Here is a 21,521-nt window from a genome sequence, read left to right on the forward strand (position 1 = left end):
TTTCGAAATAGCGTGGCATTTATTGTGTCAAAGATTTTCACATAAGAGAGAATTACTTTCATCGTTATTAAAGAAAATCTTGTATTTATCAAATTTACAATCTGAAATTCCTAGTCAGATATTAGCGTTAGTAGACACTGTAAGAGAGTGTGTATGTTCGTTTGAAAATCTAGGATTCAAAGTGGAGCAATTCGCGGATACTATTTTAATGTTAATAGTTCAGTTTAAATTGGATTCTTCGACGAGAGGATGGTGGGAAAGAACATTAAAGAGTGAGGAAATACCAAAACTTAATAATCTTCTAGAGTTCTTGAAATCTCATGCCAGAACCTTGCAAGCAGGTAAAACGCAAGGTGTTAAAAAACAAGTTACAAAAGACAAATTAACTTCATTGGCTTCAGAGATTCGCGGGCAGTGTACGTATTGTAAAGCCGGTCATTCAGTTTTTAAATGTAATAAGTTTTTAAATCTGAATGTTCAGGAACGCGTTAATTTTGTCAAGAGAAATAATGTTTGTTTTAATTGTTTGGTTTCAAACCATAAAGCTTTCGAGTGTAGAAGTACACATAAATGTAAAAAGTGCTTTAAAAATCATCACGCACTACTGCATTTTGAAAGAGTTCAAAATGAACCAAAGGCACTTAAAGGAGTTTCGAACAGTTCGAATAAATTATCAGTGACGGCTAAGCCATTTTTCCCTGGGCCAGAACCTCGCGCTCAATCGGCTGGGTCAGGGGAGAATATCGCAAGTTCTAGTCCAGTAATTAAATCTTGTGTTTCAGATTTTAATTTGCAGAGTGAAGTTTTATTATGTACGGCTGTTATTAAAGTGTTAGATTCATCGGGAGAATACCAATTGTGTAGAGCCCTCCTTGACCCTGGCAGTCAAGCAAGCCTGATTTCAGAAGATTGTGTACAAAGGCTAGGGTTAGCAAGAAGAAATGCCAAAGTTTTTATTTCATGTTTAGGGTCTTTGGATACGAAAACTAATGGAATTACGGAAATAAACTTCGTTCCGCATTTTCCGGCGAAAGTGTCATTTAAAACACCAGTATTTATCATCAATAGAATTATTGGAACTTTGCCGCATTTTACATTGGATAAGAAGTACGTTGAGGAATATAATGATTTAATGTTAGCAGATCCAACATTTTACAAAAGTGGGCCTGTTGATATACTTTTAGGCGTAGATATTGCCTTACCTCTTTTAAAGGGAGAAATAATTAAATGCGAAGAAGGTAAACCGGTAGCTTCTCGTTCTGAACTAGGATGGATTATTTCAGGTAGTGTGAATAATTCAACAGAAATTAATCCTACTATCTATGTTAATAATATACAAGTGGAAACTGATCAGATGTTGTCTGACTTTTGGAAATTGGATGCTGTACCTACGTTTGACATGCTTACTAAATCGGAGAGAGCATGTGAAGATTATTTCAAATCTACATATACGAGAGAGGAAAGTGGGGTATATACTGTGAAATTACCGTTTCACTCTCCGCCTTCTCAGCTTGGAGATTCCAGACAATTAGCTATGCGTAGATTCCAATCTTTAGAAAATTCACTTCTAAAAAGGCCTCGGATATATGAACAGCATAAGGATTTCATGAGGGAATACCTTGAGCTGAGATATATGGAGGGAGTGCCTGAGGGAGAGATTCTTATTGACTCTACGTATTACATGCCTCATCATGCCGTATTAAAGGAATCAAGTACTACGACTAAACTGAGAGTTGTTTTCGATGCTTCAGCTAAAACGACATCGTGTCTTTCATTGAATTATATTTTGATGGTTGGGCCAAGAGTTCAGCAAGAGCTGTTTCTAATTCTACTACGGTTTAGAACTCACAAAATTGCAGTATGTGCCGATGTAGAGAAGATGTTCAGACAAATTCGTGTCCACTCAGAAGATACAAATTGGCAACGAATGCTTTGGAGGGATAGTCCTAGTGAGCCCTTGAGTACATTTAGATTAGTGACAGTTACATATGGGACTGCCTGTGCGCAATATTTGTCTACTAGAGTAATGAAACAACTTGCATTAGATGAACAAGTGAGATTTCCTTTAGCATCAAAAATTGCCCTTCGTGATTTTTATGTTGATGATTTGCTTTCAGGGGCACAAAGTGAAGAGGAAGCGAATGTTCTAGTTCAGCAGTTGAATGAAATGATGAAAAGGGGTGGATTTCGCTTAAGGAAGTGGATTTCAAACAGTTCAGCTATTTTAGAGAATATTCCCGAGGGCTTACGAGAATCCAGTATTTCTCTTGAAATAAACAGTGACAAGAAAGTAAAAATATTGGGAATTAATTGGAACAACTCTAGTGATACGTTTCATTTTTCGGTATTCATAAGTGATAAAGAGTTTACTAAGAGGACTATTTTATCAGAAGTAGCCAAAATCTTTGATCCAATGGGATGGTTAGCGCCAACAATAATATACGCGAAAATATTATTACAAGAGTTATGGAACTTACTGCTGGGTTGGGATGAACTTGTTGATAAGAGAATAAGTAGGAAATGGAAGCGTTTCTATCTAGAATTGCCCTTACTTTCAAGCTTACAATTTCCGAGGTATGTCTTGAGTACGAAGGCAGTAGTTATAGAAATCCATGCTTTCTGCGACGCTTCAGAAAAGGCTTATTGTGCAGTCATCTATCTCCGTACAATCGACCTTAATTCGTCAGTCAAAGTCAGCCTTCTGACATCGAAAACCAGAATAGCGCCCTTAAAAACCCAGTTTCTTCCGAGACTAGAGTTGTGTGCTGCGTTACTTTTAACCAACCTCTTACATGCAGTATTATCATGCATAGAACTGCCTATTAACAATATTTACGCATGGACCGACTCGCGGTTTACATTGGCATGGGTTTCGTCCGAACCTCGCCGTTGGCTACCTTTTGTGGCAAATCGAGTTGCAAAAATCCAGGAAGCTGTTCCAGGTATTCAATGGAATTATGTTGCTGGGAAAGAAAATCCTCCAGACTGGGACCAGAGGTTTTATTCCATCAGAATTCCTACAATGTGAGTTATGGATGAAGGGACCGCAGTGGTTAAACGAATCCGTAATTCATGTACAGCAAAATTCAAGTGTAGAATTAGAGAGTGAAGTTATGTTGAAAGAATTTCAGTTCAAATGTTTCCAAATTTGAAGAGCCTAGTGTGTTTTCAAGATTTTCATCATGGTTAAAGTTATGTCGAGTGTTAGCGTGGTGTTTAAGATTCAGAAATAATTGTAGTAAGTTACCTACAGAGCGTATAAAGGGTTATTTATCTACTGAAGAATTCTGTGAAGTTACTTCTATGATTGTTAGGATTGTGCAAAGAGCCGAATTTCCAGAAGAATTATTCTGTTTAGACTCTGATAAACCCTTGAAGACATCAAGTAAATTACTGTCTTTAAGTCCTTTCTTGGATTCCGCGGGAGTAATGCGTGTAAGTGGAAGGCTCAGAAACTCTACAGTTTCAAATAATCAGAAACATCCTATGATTTTACCTAAGAATCGCAATATTACGCGTTTAATTATTAAGCATTATCATGACACGTATCTTCACGCAGGTACGCAGCTACTCACTTCTGTCATACGACATAGATTTTGGATTGTGAATGCTAGATATTATAAGAAAGTGTATAAACCAATGTGTTATCTGCCGTAGAGTTAGAGCGCAAACTGCAACTCAGCTAATGGCAGATTTACCCGCTTCAAGAGTTACTCAAAGTAGAGCTTTTTCTCGTGTAGGGATTGATTTAGCAGGACCATTTAACGTAAAATATCGTCCGGGTAGAGGAGTCAAAATCTTTAAGTGTTACGTATGTCTATTTATTTGTTTTACTACAAGAGCAATACACTTGGAATTAGTTGAAGATCTTTCAACAAAATCATTCCTCGCGACACTTAAGCGGCTTATAGCTCGTAGAGGCAAACCGTGTGAAATTCACAGTGATTGTGCAACGAATTTTATAGGAGCTAATAAAGAATTAAAGAAAGCCTTTTCTATTGTTCAACGTGATGAACAGCTACAGGGTTATATTTCTTCAGAAAATATTAAATGGTTGTTTAATCCTCCCTCTGCCCCTCATTTTGGAGGGCTTTGGGAAATGGGTATCAAGTCTATGAAACATCACTTAAAAAGATGTTTAGGAACACTTATTTTAACATACGAGGAATTTTTGACATTAATAACCCAAATTGAATCATGTCTTAATTCTAGGCCTTTAGTACCAGCTTCAAGTGATTGTAGCGACTTGGAGGCGATAACACCAGGGCACTTTTTAACCGGTGCGGCTTTAAGCGCTATTCCAGAATCTAACCAAATTCAAGAAACCATGAGCTGCAGTGACCGTTGGAGGAACGTGCAAAGGTTATTTCAACATTTCTGGAATCGTTGGAGCAGTGAGTGTTTATCTAGATTGCAGCAGAGACCCAAGTGGTGCAAGGTACAACAAGACCTGAAGATTGGTGATATGGTTCTTATTAAGAACGAAAATCTACCTCCGCTACGTTGGAAATTAGTAGAATTACTAAAGTATATCCTGGTTTGGATGAGAAAGTTCGAGTGGTGAGTTTACGCACGTCTAATGGTGAAATAAAACGACCTATAGCAAAGCTATGTGCTTTGCCATTTAATTCCTGATTTAGAGACTTTAATTTTTATTTTTCAGGTTTATGCAGTTCAACAGTTTAAATTTATTGTTTGAACCCCCTTGGGACTTCAAGGCTGGGGGTATGTTCGATGTTATGCAAATTGTATTTCTTTCTTTGTACCGAGGAGCGGCGCAGACGCAAATTTGTTAGGTTTTTAAAGCTCGCGTTTAGAGCTTTGAGGTTGCTGTGAATTACTGGAGTTTCAACTAGGCAGAGGTTCTTCTGAGTTTGTGTTGGTAAGCCGCCACTGAAGTCGGAATTTATGTGGTCTTCGCCGTTCCTCAACTAACTTACTATTTGAAAGTCAATAAAGAAGTTTCGGTCAACGTTAGGAGTCTGAGGTTTTTTTGAGTTCTATACTGAAGTAATATCAAGTTAATTTACAGTCCACTATTTTTGAACAACGGAACGTACAGTATGGATATTGTAAAAATAGGTCTTACGTATTTTTAATTCCTGCAAATAAATTATACTGATAAATAATGTTTCATGTAATGTTAAATATATCGATAAATGAATTTTGCTCAGAATTTTACGAAAAGGTAAAAAAAATTGCTAAAATAAAAATTTTCGAAATTTTAAGAAATTTTTCATTTACATGAACATTAATTCTAAAATTGTAGCCTAATAATTTGCAATAATAATAAAAACAGAATGAATATAAATGTATTTTATAATGTCCTTTACAGCGACTCGAGAGAGTTAGCAAATCTAGTGTTGACATCCGTAACCGCAAAGGTTGGCCCGCCAGAACGCGTTTTGTTTCACTCGAGTGGTATTGATTTTGAAGTTCCTTAATAATTTCTCAATAAGATGCATGGATAAGTATAATGTCTCACCACAATATGCATTGAATAGCATTTCAAGTTTTTGTCAGCAATATTCTTAACTTTAATACAAGACTGTATTATACATTTTCCTTATTTCTGCTCGTTTTTCTAACCCTCTGCCAGAAAACGTTCGAGAGCCTTCCAGTCTTTACGAGTTATAAATTAGAAATCAAGGCTCCTTAGCTCAAAATCATTATATCCCATACCAGAAAAAAAGCATTCTTACATATAGCATTACAGTCGTCTCTATTCGTTTGATATAAAGAGTTATCTTCCTATCAAACTTTAGTTAACTGATTAATCAGTCAAACTTGTACATTATCTAAGACATTTTTATTTAGTTATTGATCTCATATATTTAAAATTAAAGCGTAAAATTACTCTCCGGCAAATAGGAAAATAACCATGATGATCCAGCTTAGGAAAATTTTTCGTATTGTTCTCTAATGGACACTGCAACATTGCAAAAAGTAGTAACGTGATTTTATTAAGAGACTTATGTCCAGCTAATAGAACACGTAAGCAGAGATTTGTAAGCCAAAATTTGAAACAGAGTTCGTTCATGCAGAGATAACCATCTGCTTTGCAATGGATAATTGGTTTATAGAGGATGGGAGTGAAAACTAAATAGTAACTTGCACTTGATTTTGTTTATCTGTTCCTCTACAAAGCAACACGAGAAACGTGAATGGAATGGATTCCTTTATAGGATTGATAGGTTGTTTTCTGAAGACTGCGAGGATAAAAAATTAAGACCTTCGCTCTCGCAAAACAAATATTTGTGGGAAACGAGCATCTGCTTTAGGGTCGAGCTGCAGACTCTTCTGTGACAGATAAATCTTCCATATAAAGAGCATATGGTCCTGTAAAAATATTGCAGATATCTCTGACTGATGGCTTCTTCCCTGGCTGGAAAATTTCCACACAAATTTGGAAGATTTCATTGGAAAACATCAAAATACACGAAAACTGGTAGAAGAATTCTACAATATCAAGTTTCAATATTCTATGGCCATAAGCTCACCGTGCTCCCAACATACTGAGCTCCAGCTGCCAGTGTGAAAAGTCTTTGCGCAGTTTCCCATAGTTTCTAAGAATGTCAAAAGCGTGACCTATTTTGAAATTCTGATTTCTCTCCAGATAGCTGGTAGCTTTGGCAATTGTATTGAAATTTCTGAAAACGAAGACGCTTTTTCTCCTTTGAAATTTACCTTTTTCGTACAGGGTATTATCTAAATAGTAGCAGGAATCTAATGTAACTCAGACTCGAGACAATAATCCTGGATTACGTCACAATGTTATTTTGTTACAAATTATAATCTATTAGAGAAAGTACTTTCGCAATTTTCAGTCTATTCATGCGATTAAATTGAGCACTGAATCTTTTCAAGTCGGTTAAAAGTCTAGGTGACTTATGTCTACTATTAAAAGAGAGGTACTGTGCACATTGTTATAGCGAAAAATGATTTCGTATTTGCCACAATTAATGGTTGTATTATACACTTCATTAGTTAGTATGTACGCATAGCTGTTTTGAAGGGGCGAAAGTCCCATTGGATACACAGGCATCCAAAATAGCACATTTCAATTTGCTAAAAACAATTACGTCATCAACATCGACTAGCATAATAAGCTCGTCTACACGTTGATGTTGTTTAATTTGCTAATAATGTTGAAGCTATTATTTAGAAAAAAACGATACCGTAGTGTATTGACTGGAAGTTGGTAATAAAGTTAATGAGATATAAATTTTAATTTAGTCAAACAACAAAAATCAGCGTTATATTTGCAAATTTTCACAGGAATAGTTTCGATGGCTTTAGGGAATCATCAACCGTAGCTGCCAAAGGGCAATTGAACGAGATAAGATATAGCGATAAGATAAAATAAGATAAGAATAGCTGAACAGGAGTTGAGCTACTGGCTCCATTTATTGATGAAACAAGAAAACTAAAACATTATTTCCTTAAAGGCTGAAGGTAAAGACGGATTGGAATTAGGGTCGTTAACTGAAACAGAAAGAATATTTTGAATGTGAAACGCTTCTATAAAATCTAATTTACTAATGGAAGAAGTTTTTGAATAATTTTGGCTGGCTGCAGAAAAATGGAAAGTGATTTTCGACCCAAAATTGCTGAGCAACAGAAGACTTCTGTGTTTCATTTTTGCTAACATATGCCTCATGCCCCTTAACGCGAAATTTTAAGGTTCTCTTAGTTTGACCAATGTAAATTAAACCACACTGCCAAGGAATCCTGTAACTACCTCAGGAATTCATATCTGGAGTGGAGTCCTTAAGTATGGAAGTCGGAATTTTATTGATAGGAGAATAAACGGCTCGAAATTTAAATTCTGTAAAATACGTGCAATTTTATAGCTAACTGATAGAATTAACTATTAATTTATTAGGAAATTTAGAAGCACTTCCCCGTAATGACTATTGATTATCTAGTATCTTGTAGTTCTTTTTTTTTTTTAACCATACATACATTCTATAAAATTCTCTATTGATCCCGATTAAAGTCAGAGATATTTTTGTGTACAATAAATTCTTTTTGAAGAAAAATTTATAACTTAGCACAATTTTAGATATTTGTCAAACTTCCTGCTGGAAATGCTTTTCCGAACAAAATAACTTTAGGTATTTTAAGTTCTGAGATAGCTAAAGATTCCTAGAATTGGGAACATCTAATGCAATCAAGCAATTATCATCTCCAGATAATTACACAATTAGAATTCGCATTTAACAAAAAATATTTATTCTATAAGCAGCGCATATCAACATTTGTTTCAAACAAATGTTCATTTAAAAATAACATGGCAAAAAGATTAATTAATTTATGCGTGATTAAAATTTGTTATCTATTTCGCAGGCAAATATTAATTTCTTTCTCAAAAAGCTATTTGTAGAAAGATTTCAAAATACAGAGTTTTCGAAAAGTAACAAATCTCGTTTCCCAAAATCAATTTTAAAAAATTCAGAAAGATAATTTAGCATTTTTACGGAGCGTAACAATCGCTTCATTATTTGTTTTACCAATCCGAAATATATTCAATTACTTTTATTCAAGTTAAAGGGAATGTAATTAAATAATCCGTTTCTTAAGACTAATTTAAATGACGAAGATAAAAGAATTGAGAAACATTTAATTAAAATTTTAAAAATCATGACGGTAAATTTAATATAAAGTTATTTTGGAGAAATTTTATGATTAAAGCTGGAAAAATGGAAAAGCCTATTACAATCAATTTTTTTGTAGTTCGTACTGTGAAATAAATATCATATTTTTTCAATATTTCTTTTAATTGTAATATATCTATGTTTACTCAAATATCTTATCTTGAATTTTTACCCAGTTTTGTTGTAATTAATTCTCGGTATGTTAATGTAATATTTCACGAATTCTTCGTAGAGCTTTTTCTATAAAATAAATAGTTCTTATTGATGATTTTAATGGGACTTGGTACCCCATCATCTATGAAATTTCCAATTTTTCATTTTTTTTTTGTTAAAAAAGTACCTTAATACCTACACTGAAGGAAAATTTTGAAATGATGTGATGATAATAAAGTGTTTTTACACTATTTATTATCATCACATCATTTTAAATGCTTTAAAATGTTTTGTCAGCCCTTTAAATACCACACCTCCGCAGTGTTTATTTTTTTACTTCTTAATTATTTCAGTAACTTATTAAAAATCAGTACCAAAGTAGAGGAATTTTATTAGATAGACTGCAACTATCAGCTATGTTTATGTAGATAAACTTAATTTATAAAAATACTAAATGGAGTTGAAAAAAATTTTTTTCGCATTTAAATGGCAGGTTTCTTTATTCATATATGTAAAAGCAAATATTTCTATGTGTATTTTCAATCAATTTTGTTATGCTTCTTGAAAACTTGAAATTATTTCTGAAAAAAAAACGAACAGAAGCTTTTAAATAAATAAGGTTTTAAATAAAAGCTTATAATTTATGTTTATATTAAACAAATGAATAGTACTAGGATTTATTATATATATATATATATATATATATATATATAATGTTGTATGATCTTAAATTCACTCAGTGCGAAATTCTACTACTTGCGCAATAGCTGCAAAGTTAGTTAATAATAATTTATTTACTAAAGAACTATTGATTTTATTATCTCCTAAGATTAATTTTAGTAAAATTATCTAAAAAAGTGAATCCATAGTTAGTAAGTTGAATTCCGAAGACTGTTTTAAAGTAACTTGAATGTAAATTGCTAAAAATGTTTAACGGGGACTTGAATGAATCATGAATAACAAAATTTCAATTGTGAAAAGAAATTAAATTAAAAGCAAGTAATTAAATTAAAAGCAAGTAATTAAATTAAAAGCAAGTAATTAAATTAAAAGCAAATAATCATTGCCATTGATCGGAAATTAATTGACTCTTCAAGGGGAACATGCCAACTCCCGTTGAATGAACAATAATTAAATAAATACGAAGGTATTTCGTCCTTTACTCAAGTAATAAGGCGATGCCAAACTGGCAATTTAAGTTAGGCTAAATATTTCCGAGAATTGGAGGGATCAAAAACCAATGCAGCGCACCAAAGAACTCATTCTGATTAAACATTTTCGGTAATTCAATTTTGAGTGAAAAGCAATTTATGCAGTAAAATTGATAAATTACTTGATAATAAATAGTATATATATATATATATATATATATATGTGTGTGTGTGTGTGTGTGTGTGTACTGAAGTTCAGCAATAAAATTTTACATTATTTAATGATTCTTTAGACAATTTGTAGATACATTATTTTTTTTTGAAGCAGGAGACATTAAAAATGAGCAACGTCTCCGCCGGGAATCGAACCACGGTCCTCTGGAATACGCGCCCAGCGTGCAGACCACTATACCACTAAGGCGCGGTAAGAAGGCGGGAGAAATACCTTATATACCCTCCTTTTTAAAGGGCGACTAGGGTTTGGGGGACCCAATCGACAAATCCTGGGTGTGGAGAATCATCACCCAGCACTCTTTTAGTTCGGGCGTCACTGCGGGTGAGAGAGCGGATCCGGACATCCGAGCGGCTTACTAGGACTATTCGGGTATTGTCCGGAATCCGCAACAGTACAAAGCGATAATTCTTTAGCGTCCTAGAAGCCCGGCGTCAGGAGCTTAATAGAAGCTTTTGTTGGTGCTGTATATTGAAATTTGGGCATTTTAAACTGATATTTAAACATTTTACAATAATTGTAATCTACAATACAATAATTGTATACTGACGCACACACTCCAGCTGTTGCATAAATATTATACATTAATAATCAAACATTAACGTGGTGCATTTTATGTGCTCCTAGGTTTTAAACACTGAGGATAAATTATTACAATAATATTTGTTTTGCACATGCGTACGTTGTTGCACGTACATAAACATTCCACACTAATAATTAAACATTTTACTCTTGGTTACAAGCCAGCTCTACAATGATACATACATATGTACATAAATAAATAAACACACATACGTTTGTGCACTTTACATATATAATAACTTTGGATAGGTTAGTTACTTTAGTGTTCATGTACTGGGCACTAAATAGCACACTAACATGCAGCGTAAGAGCAGTGTACGACACTCAACGAGGCACTCAGGAATAAGGCAGTTAGTGCTGAAGAGTGGGTGGGAATCTGTAGTGAACTAGATGACATGACAAAGGTCCTGTCCCAAAGTCTGCAGTTTTTCCATTATGAGTTTTAGTCTTCTGAGCAGAGCAGGCTGCTTAATGAAGAAGCGCATGAATGGTGGATCATCAACTGGTAGCCGCATGTGCCACGTCTCTGTGAGTGGGTATGCTTTCACGTAATGATCTGGAGTACCAGCCTCCTAAAAATTACACAGATATGGATTAAATCATTTAATATTTTACTGCGTATTTAAAATAATATACTTAATAATAACAAGGATGGGTTTTTGCAAATTATGGAAATAAAATTATTGGAAGGGAAAATATGATTCCGATCATATTTTGTTTAAAGTTTTTAAATAAAAACGTACTTTATTTTTTCCTCAGAAACTAATTCATTAATTTCAAAATCGATTCTTCAAGTTATTAGGAACACTCTAATAAATAAAGTTTAAAACAATGGGGGGAATATTGAAAATTCTAGGCGAAAAAACATTTTAATTGTTAAATTTTTCTCGAAAAAATTTTAATTAAAAATTACTAGCAAAGATTTTTTTTAGATTAAAATCACTTCCTCTTAAAACTCATTTAATAATATTCATAATAAGCAGATGAATCTTCTTAAATAGAAGGATTCATTCAAAATATACCGAGTCTCCTTAATAAATTCAGATTACATCATACCAAAACACCGAGAGATCGTACATTATGTTTAACTTCGCGTTCTTCATATCATGTCTTAAGTTTAGACAACATAAATAACTCCGCTTGACCAATTATACTTTTTCTGTCAGTAAATTATTATTTTCTCTAAAAGAATCATAAGTAATACGTTTGCAGTTAAAAAACAACATGCATTATTCATTTCTTTTTTTAAAGAGGATTCAGTTGGCATTCGTAACAACTACTTTATACACTTTAAGATTTGGCCTGTACATCTCCTTAGAGGACTGCACTCTGAAATTGAAATCTTCAGTGCCAATGCGTTTCCCTTTTCCATTCCAGTTCTGTTAGAACAAATGTAATGGCAGATATTAGGTTAACTCTTGATGAGCCGTGAGCTGTCCCCTTTCTCTCGAATTCCAGTTAGCTCTGGAGAGAGATAGCAGGATTCAAAATGCCATTCTGATAGAATTACGAGAAAGAGAAATTGATTCTAACAGTGAATTTTATCTCTCAAAGACAAAATATTTCTTCTACTTTAAAAAAAAATATTATTTCAATAAACAAGCTTTATAGCTTACAATTAATCTATATAGTTATGATACTCTGTGGATATATCCTGTAAAATTTCTAAGGATTGTTTCCATGTACTGCGGATTACAAAAACAATTATAAAACTTATGTTCAGTAACAAAATTATGTTTTTTTTGGCGATTTTTGTACAGTTAGGTATGTGCTTTTAGAACATGCACACTGTTTTTAAATTTTCAGTAGTTCACAAAACTGATAATCTCACACTAAGATACCAAGAATTAACAGTTTAATACTTGACAATTTCTATATTGAAAACAGCACGTATTACATAACTCATAGTTTAATATAATCAACAGAAACTAACTACAAAATATTGCCCTTCGAACATACAACACGAATACAAACAAAATTCCTTGGTACACCAGGATTTCCTCTACGGGTAGAAAAAGGACTCAAAATGCTCCAAGTAGTTGAGCAGCAATAAACGTTTCTGTTTTTAGTTTGAGTATACGTCATAATTTTAGCAATTTGTTGCCATTTTGACTCAATGAAATAGCTTTCGCAACCCAAATTAAACAAACACAAAGGAAAAAGAAAGAAAAAAATGAAAAAAGAATAAAAAGAAAGAGAAAAAGAAAGGAAAAAAAAGTAAATAAATCAATTTTTGAAAGACAAAGAATAAGATCCCTCTTCTCCTAACAGACGAACATGTCTACGTAGAATTTTTTTGCTAAGCTGAAAGTTTTGCAACACTTTATCCTTTCTTTGTATCATTTTACACTTTTTCTCAAAAGCCTTTTTTCTTTGTTATTCTCTCTATATGCAATTACAAACTGACAAATGTAAAATTTTAATTTATGCAGAATAAATGCAAATGACTTTCTCAACTTCCTCCTTCAAATTTTACCATCAGTTAAATCATCCACGTCTTTTGCTTCAATTCACTATTCATATATATCACAAACATTAAATCTTTCAAACATTTACAAAGTTACTATCTGTTACGTTAATGAGAAATTACTGAAAGAATCAAGTGATCTGCAGGTGCTATTGATGACTTTCTTCCGAAGGGAGTTTTGACCTTTAATCTATTTTAACCAGTTTTAAATGAACGATATGTATGTTACACTAGTTTTATTAATGAATCTGGAAGACGGAAATATATATGACCGTCTTCCAAATATCGATTTCAGTTTTCTAATTTTGAATATTTTCTTTACAACTTAATTGTTATCTCAGTTTCTTAATTCCGAGAATTTCATCGTTGACTAAGGAACAATTTATATTCCTTATTAATTTTGAAGTGCATATTTCCTTCAACGTCATTTAGAGTTAGTGAATTTTACATAAATCTGTGAATGTACAGATGCTTTAGATACATAAGATATTCCGCATAACGTAGAAGTTAAGAATAATGTAGAAAATGAAATGCTTAAAATTATGAATTAGGTTTAGTTTGGTTAATTTTTTGGATCAATAGAGAAATAGACAGTTATTATTTTCTTCAGATCTTAACGTAAAGGCAAATGAATGCAGGGCGTGACGATATTTGCGTAAACAATCATGTGCAACGGAATCTAGCACCCTGAATGAAACTGTACAGATTTTTCCTTTTTGTTAGTGGTATCGTAAGGTTTATTTCTATCTTTGTGTGCTGTTTAGTTACGCTGGTACGATAACATGAAAAAGGCAAATATAATGAGAAACTCTATCAATATCCCATGAGCACTAAAAATGATTATCGGTTGGATATAAAAGACAGCGAAACTTGGCTATCGAGAGATGATGTTTACAAGCCTGAGACATGCATAAGAACACGGAAGCAGTTAAGCAACAAGAGAATAGTGTATTTGCAATAATACACCAAACAAGATTAAAGAGGATTGTTAGTCCAGAAGAGCTATTAATTTCGTTTTGGCATTTTACGTTGTTTCACTGTAAATAACGTTTCACTTTTCAAATTGTTGCCACCAAATATTACAGCCCTGTGTTATATTTAAAGAAATTAAAATAATGAAGAATCTGCTTCAATGTACGTATACATCTCTCATTGTGGTATAACAGCGGTACCTAGATCAATCAAATTTTGAATAACGTAATTTTCCACTGAATATGGGTATCTGGAAGCCAGTATTTGGAATTTGAAATTTGCTTTATTATCGTTTTCACATTTTGTAACACTTTAACGAATTTTTGTTTAACAAACTCAGCAGTTTCAAACCGAGCAATGGCAATACCGTACGGAGAAGAATACATTCTTATCTCCAGTGCGTGAGAGTGTATATCGGAAATTCTAAAGATATGCTCATTTTCAAATTATTTTGTGATATTGCTGTAGAATTTAAATTTATGGTTTACGCGCAAAGAACATGATTTTTAATAAAGAAAGGTAACACGGAAAACGTTAAAAAAAGTTCCTTTGGGACGTAATGTAAAATCTGAAAGCTTTCAATTTTATTATTATTATTATTATTTTAGCCCAAAGAGGCAATTTGCTCAGAAGAACTTTTAATTTCGTTTTGACATTTTTCGTTGATTCATTATAAACGTTGAATTACTTTTTAAATTGTTCCCTCCAAATATTAAAGCCCTGTATTACATTTGAAGAAATTAAATAATTAAGAATCTGCATAAATGTATGTATGTTTCTCGCATTGTAATAAAACAACGGTACCTTAAGCCATCAAGTTTTGAATAACGTAATCCTCCACCGAATATGGGCATGTTGAAGCCCTAATTTGGAGTTTAGAATTTGTTTCATTTTCTTTCAACTTCATATTTTGTAAAACTTTAACGAATTTTTGATTAACAAACTCAACGATTTAAAAGCGAGCAATGGCAACTCTGTACGAAAAAAAAAAAAAAACATTTTTTATCTCCAGAGCGCGAGACTGTGTATCTTGCTCATTTGAAAATTATTTTTGGATATTGCTGTTGAATTGAATTTTATGATTAAAGTACCAAGAACATGATATTTAATAAATAAAGGTAACGTTAAAAAACGACTCTTTGAGCGTAATATAAAATCTGAAAGTATTCAGATTTTTTTTTAAAGTGGAAGATTAAAAGTTATACAAATTCATCATTGGAAGAACATTCAGTACGGTGAGAGGTGTATTACGACATACGCTAAAAGTCTGATTTAACTATAGCTAGTAAAGTACGTATGTAATATATATGTTGATGGACATGTAAATAGACAACTGGGAGACATATGCGCGTATGTACATTTCAGTGCATATGTAATTCACATATGTAATCATGAGAAATATTAGAAGATATCTATAACAACATTAGAATATTATAAGATAAGAAGAATAACCTAAGACGATACTAAAAGCAAAATGTTTACTTTCTTGTACGCAGTGAAAGAGGTATTGTATTCGCAAAAAATTTAGGGTATCATATTTCAACGTAAATATCCATTTTGTCTGCTCTCGAACCCATTTGAATAATGTTTCTGCTTGACATCTGTACGTATTCAGAAGATAAAGGACTCGGTTTTCCTAAACAAATTGTAAAATTGATTTAAAAATGAATTCAGAAGACACTTTTCCGTGACGTCTCTACGTATGTATGTATGCATCTCGCACAATTGAAACGAATTGTATCAGAACGTTCAGATTTTGTATATGGGGCAGCAATAACATGTAGTTGCGTTCTTCCGGTTTTGGTTGTAATCGGCTGCACCAAACACATTTAAAAATAAATACACATATATAGATAGGTAAATAGATAGACAGATGATACCCGGGTCAGTGAGCTCAGTTTCTTATTCTTATCTGGTGGTAAACTGTGCAATTTTTGCTTCAGAAGTGATTGAATTAAGTTGTTCTTAGTTCAAGGCTTTTATGCCTTTAGTTAATCTGCATGCAGTATTCTAGAATTATAAACAATTTAAAAGCTGTTAAAATGTTGCTAAGATTAATAAGGCCCCTATTTGTTTCCATTCAAAAGTCTTAGTAGAGTAGTGAATTAAGTCTGTTTATGCACTAACTTAAGTGTATGTTTGTCAAGTGGGACTAAAATTAAACGTCCAGTTTTGGGTACCAAAAAATCTGTCTTCCTGCCCTCTGGCTTGATTTGCTTGTTGTTGCGTAGAAATTCCAATTTGAACTGTAATAATTGGTTTTTTAAACTATTTGTAACTAAATTTGGTGTTTTATGTGTTTCTGTATTTTACAATTTTTAATGAAGATGTTTACAGACTTATGTATTTTTACCTTACCGCAAAATCAGAACTGAGTTGATTGAATGAGAAATATGTCGTTAAAGAGATTCGAGGAAATAAATTTAAACGAAATGCTACAAAAAATTTGCATAATTTTATAGGCCGTGAAGGGAGTCACACTCTGTCCACACCAGGTTTTCTTAATCAGTATCTATGCCATTAATTTACCAGTTAATATTAAATTTATTGAACGAATTTATATAGCAGCTATATGTCATCTAACTAGGTCTTTATCAAACGTTAGATATACGTAAAGGATAATTTTCCTTACATTCCATATATTTCGTACTTACAGCTTTATCAAAATCCATTGTATATAACCATGTACTTTCTTGCTAACTCTATTTTATGTGTTTTTCTTGTCTGGCGTGCAAAGTTTAAATATTTTTAATGATTTATCTTTATATCTGCACTTGTGCCCATAACTTAACTTTGTTATATTTTTCTGCTATTTTATTTATTATCTAAGCTGTTTATATTTATATGGCTAACTTAGAATGTGATCCCATAATAGAAGTTTCCCCATCATGTGCTTATCCCCCTTGTTCCTATCTTTAAAATATTCCTCACTTTTCATAGTTATATCCCGAAGGACGTTGCACAAAACTCTAGTTCGTTTTTACATTTTGGATCTAGCATAATCTTGCATCTTGGGTTGGGTGTGTCTGCAGAATGAGATTATTCGGCAGCAAGCCTTCTTTTTATCATTCAAATTTGTCAAGATATTTTAGTGCCACTAATCAACATAGAAATTCTGGTAAATAAATAAAAATCAAATTGTTGCTTCCGAAACAAAATTAATTACTTAAAATCAACACAAGATAAATATAAATTAATACAATATTAATTCAACACAACTTACAACCAGAAATATTAGATAGAAACAGGTTGAAATTCTGTCTGATTCTCCAAGTCAGCATGATCTTAATAAATTAACAAATATTCCCTCGAGTAAGTATATTCTTATTGTGAGCAGAGTGGACCTGACTTATGTATTGTCGTTTAGTGGGATAATTAGAAGCTTAAAATTCTGGCTAACATCAAAGACAGTAACACAAGATCAATGTTGTTTAGTGTTACTGTATTTTTTCCTACGAATTCCTAAATGAGATATCACAGATCTCATGAGGTTATAATCGTAATGTTATAATGAGGTTATAATCGTTATAATCGTCTGAGACTGAACATTAGTAAATGTGTCTTATATTACATAAATTATACAAATATTATTCATATAACGTATTTATTTTTATTGCTTTTAATGCCACAGAAATGTATTTCTGCTAACAAAGTAACATGAAGATAATTTGCATAAATTTTTCACTATTAAACACAAAATTAAATTACTAATACAAAATTTCTAAAAGACGTGCAAAATATTTCATTGGTTTCTCCTCCTTTCACAGTTGAATAGGAATATATTATCGTAACTGTTTAATATGTTCTGATGCAACAAAATAAGATAAATATTCATTGAAAGCAGCTTAGAAATATGTATCATAATGATCCTTTCTTCATGCGTAAAGTCAGGAGATAATAGTCGACATAATAATTATCTTCAAACCGATTTTACCAAATATATAACATTTATGTTTAAAAGAGATACGTATTTTATACGGACTACAAACATGCCTCCTAAGTGACACCACAAAATACCATTTAATCCTTTAATACAAACACATAAATTCCTACAAACCAGGGATTTTCCGGCGAAGAAGACATCCCGGATTCTGTTACTTTATGGCATGATTTCTTATGTTTACCTCTTAGATGACGATACGAGTTTAATAATCACAGTACGTCATCTTATACTTTCTATATTGCCATTTCTAGTAAGGAAATCCTTTCGTTAGCTAATACCCGTTATTGCAAGTGTACCGTCATATAATCCTCATTTATTGCACTACATTCAAGGAGAGGTAAATTATTATTTATGTGAAGTATTATTAGGTTAAGATTGGATACGCGTCATTGCTTGTTAAGTAATAACAGAATAACACTAATATCATTCAAGCACTAATAAAATAATTCATTTTAATGCATATTTATTGATGTTATTTAGAAGTCATGGACTCAATCTAATAGATTTAATCTTTTGTATGCAACGTACAGGATATCGAAAATGCTTGACTCATACAACTCTACTTTCTACAGTCTTTGAAAATACACTCATGCTGATGAAATCGGGTTATCAATTTTTACAAGATGGGAATATAGGATTCTGTATGGAGTAGAGATACTGGCTTCATCTCCGTATGCAACATGACACTAGATACTTTTAAAAGGTTTCTTAATCCGAAATAATTACAAACTGACGTTGGGTACACAACATTTTAAAAGTATGAGTTACATCACTCTCTGCTTTACTTTTATCCTACATAATGCACTTCAGAAGAATTTCAGGAGTAAGTAACATATCTTGATCTCTGCATAAAGCTAATCACAGAACTAAATGAAGAAACAGATAACATAAACTAGGCCTCTACTCAAACGAAAATGCATTTACAACTTTTAAAGCCTGAAGAATACATATCTGCGATGCTATCGTCATGTGATGATTAGAGTATCTAATTTATTTTTAACCGCGAAATTTTCACGACGTTGTTTTTAACCTGCGAAGTTTCTGAAGCACTTTATTTTGGAAGACAATGTTTTGCGTCACAATGTTTTAAAACACTGAGATATTTTCTCCTCGCTTTCTTTCTTCCACGATGTTTTTTACGATGACATTTTTGTACTACATTGTCTTCTCCATCACATCTTTGTTTCCGTTGTTCGTCAGTTACTGATAGATGGTATATTTAATTTTGAAAATCGTTTTACAAATTAACATTTATTTTTTTTCCTTTATTACTCTACCAATTAAATGATAACTGCCTTTTATTTTTAATAAAAAGTGCTATTCAAAAACCGTTTTCATACTCTTGAAGTTAATTTATTTAATGTGTTTATCAAAACTGGAAATAGGAGTTTCTTGAGAAAACATTTAAAAGTTTTAGCTATATAATCTTCCTGAAGCACCGTGATGCATATGTGTATCGATAATTTGTCATTCAATACTATGGGAATTCTAGGTGATCTTCCTAGGTAAACGTATCAATCACAAGCTATAATACATTAATGATTTTTTAATTATAATAACTTATCAATCACAAGCTTTAATACATTAATGAATTTTAATTTTATTTTAGTATTTTGGGGCAGAATAATTCAATAAATGACTAATATTAGCTAATTATGCGAAACATTTTCATCAAAATTATATGGTGATCATTTATAACTCATCTAAAATAAAAGTAGTTGGGGAAAATATATATTCTTTATCTATAATCGCACATTTTATTTTTCTAACAGATATTGAGAGATAATGTACTAAATTTATTCGCTAAATGATTGACCTATTTGTTGTAACTAAACTCTTTACACTAAATGTAAAATCTCTTACGTGTAATGTAATTACCAGAACTAAAGGATTTCAGTCATTTACCATTAAAAATCTGTGTTAAATCTGAACTTGATGAAAGATAAATGAAATTATGATAAATTACAGATACTATACATCGCAATGAAAGTCAGATGCATACATTATTATACCACTGAATGTTAATATGAACCTCTGAGAACTCTGAGATGAAGTATAGATTCTGTCTTCTTCTTATGAAAAAAAAGAGATTAAATGCATATTATTTTTTATAATTTCTAATGCACCTATGTAGCTGTAAAATTAGAAATAACTCATTTACCTAAACTACATAATTAATATTTAGCATTTATCGTCATAAAATTTCATACATAAATAAAAATCTTATATTTCCACAAATTAATTTTTATTCTAAAATTCATTTTTATGCTTAGTCTAAATTTGTTTTAAAATTTTTATTTATTTCTTATTCAAATATTGATTACGACATTGATTTATTATATCAATGAACAGACGAGAGAAAATCATAATAAATGTCAATATTTGTCAGATGGTACCCATAACAATAACTCCGCTTTTGAGTCAAATTCCAAGACAACTTAATAAATTCAATTTCAAGTTGGTGACTTTTAGACGCTTGTTTGTAAGGCATAGTTTGGTTAGGATATTACTTTTATGTTAATTCTTTTCTTAAGTTTTTAATTCTTTCGCCAGCCTCATCCGAATATAAATAAGTTAAGATTTAATAGCGAGCTTACCTGAAATTTAAAGAGACAGAGTTTTGTCAACACGAGCTGACGAGCTGTTGCTCTCGTCATACGCTCATGTATTGCTCGAGATAGATATTTTAAATTGTAGAAATATATTTAGTCATTTTATGCAATGCGTTGGTCAACGTTATTTTACTAACTCATGTTAGTCTAAATGTATATTCATCTGGCATCCTATGAAATGTTTCGTTATTAAAAAAATGGACCTGGTCTACTGATATTCTCCATTGGTAAGCCATATTAACTTTAAACATCTCTTTTTGGCAGGGGCTAGAGGGGGGGCAAGGGGGGCATCTGCCCCCGGGCGAAGAATCCAAGGGACGCCAAACTGATGTTACGACATTTTAGAATTAAATGTTTTCCATTCTTGGCAAGTAGTAGGGGGCGCGAAATCTTCAGTTGTCCCTGGGCGCTGAAAACCCTAGCTATGACTCTGCTTTTTGGGCGACAATATAAATATGAAAACTTTCAGATTTCTTTTTCTAACTTCGTTTTCCTTTTAGTTACATGTTTAAGCAATAAGAACTAAATATAAATACGAAACAACACGCATCTAGAGAAAAATATAATGGAAACAAAGAAACAAAACGAATAAAGAACAAAATAACATGCAACTGTAAAGAGCATTTTGTTCAAGAGTATTTTGAGGTATAATTCAAGAATGCTTAATTGTTTTAGCACTGGTTTAGTTTTCAATACTTTAAGAATAAAATAAAATACTTTTATAATTAAATGCATTGTGGATTGCGTCGGAC

This window comes from Stegodyphus dumicola, chromosome 12 (genome assembly GCF_044657685.1).
Source record: "Stegodyphus dumicola isolate Sdum_Otavi_A_Nest chromosome 12, ASM4465768v1".
Lineage (NCBI taxonomy): Eukaryota > Metazoa > Arthropoda > Arachnida > Araneae > Eresidae > Stegodyphus > Stegodyphus dumicola.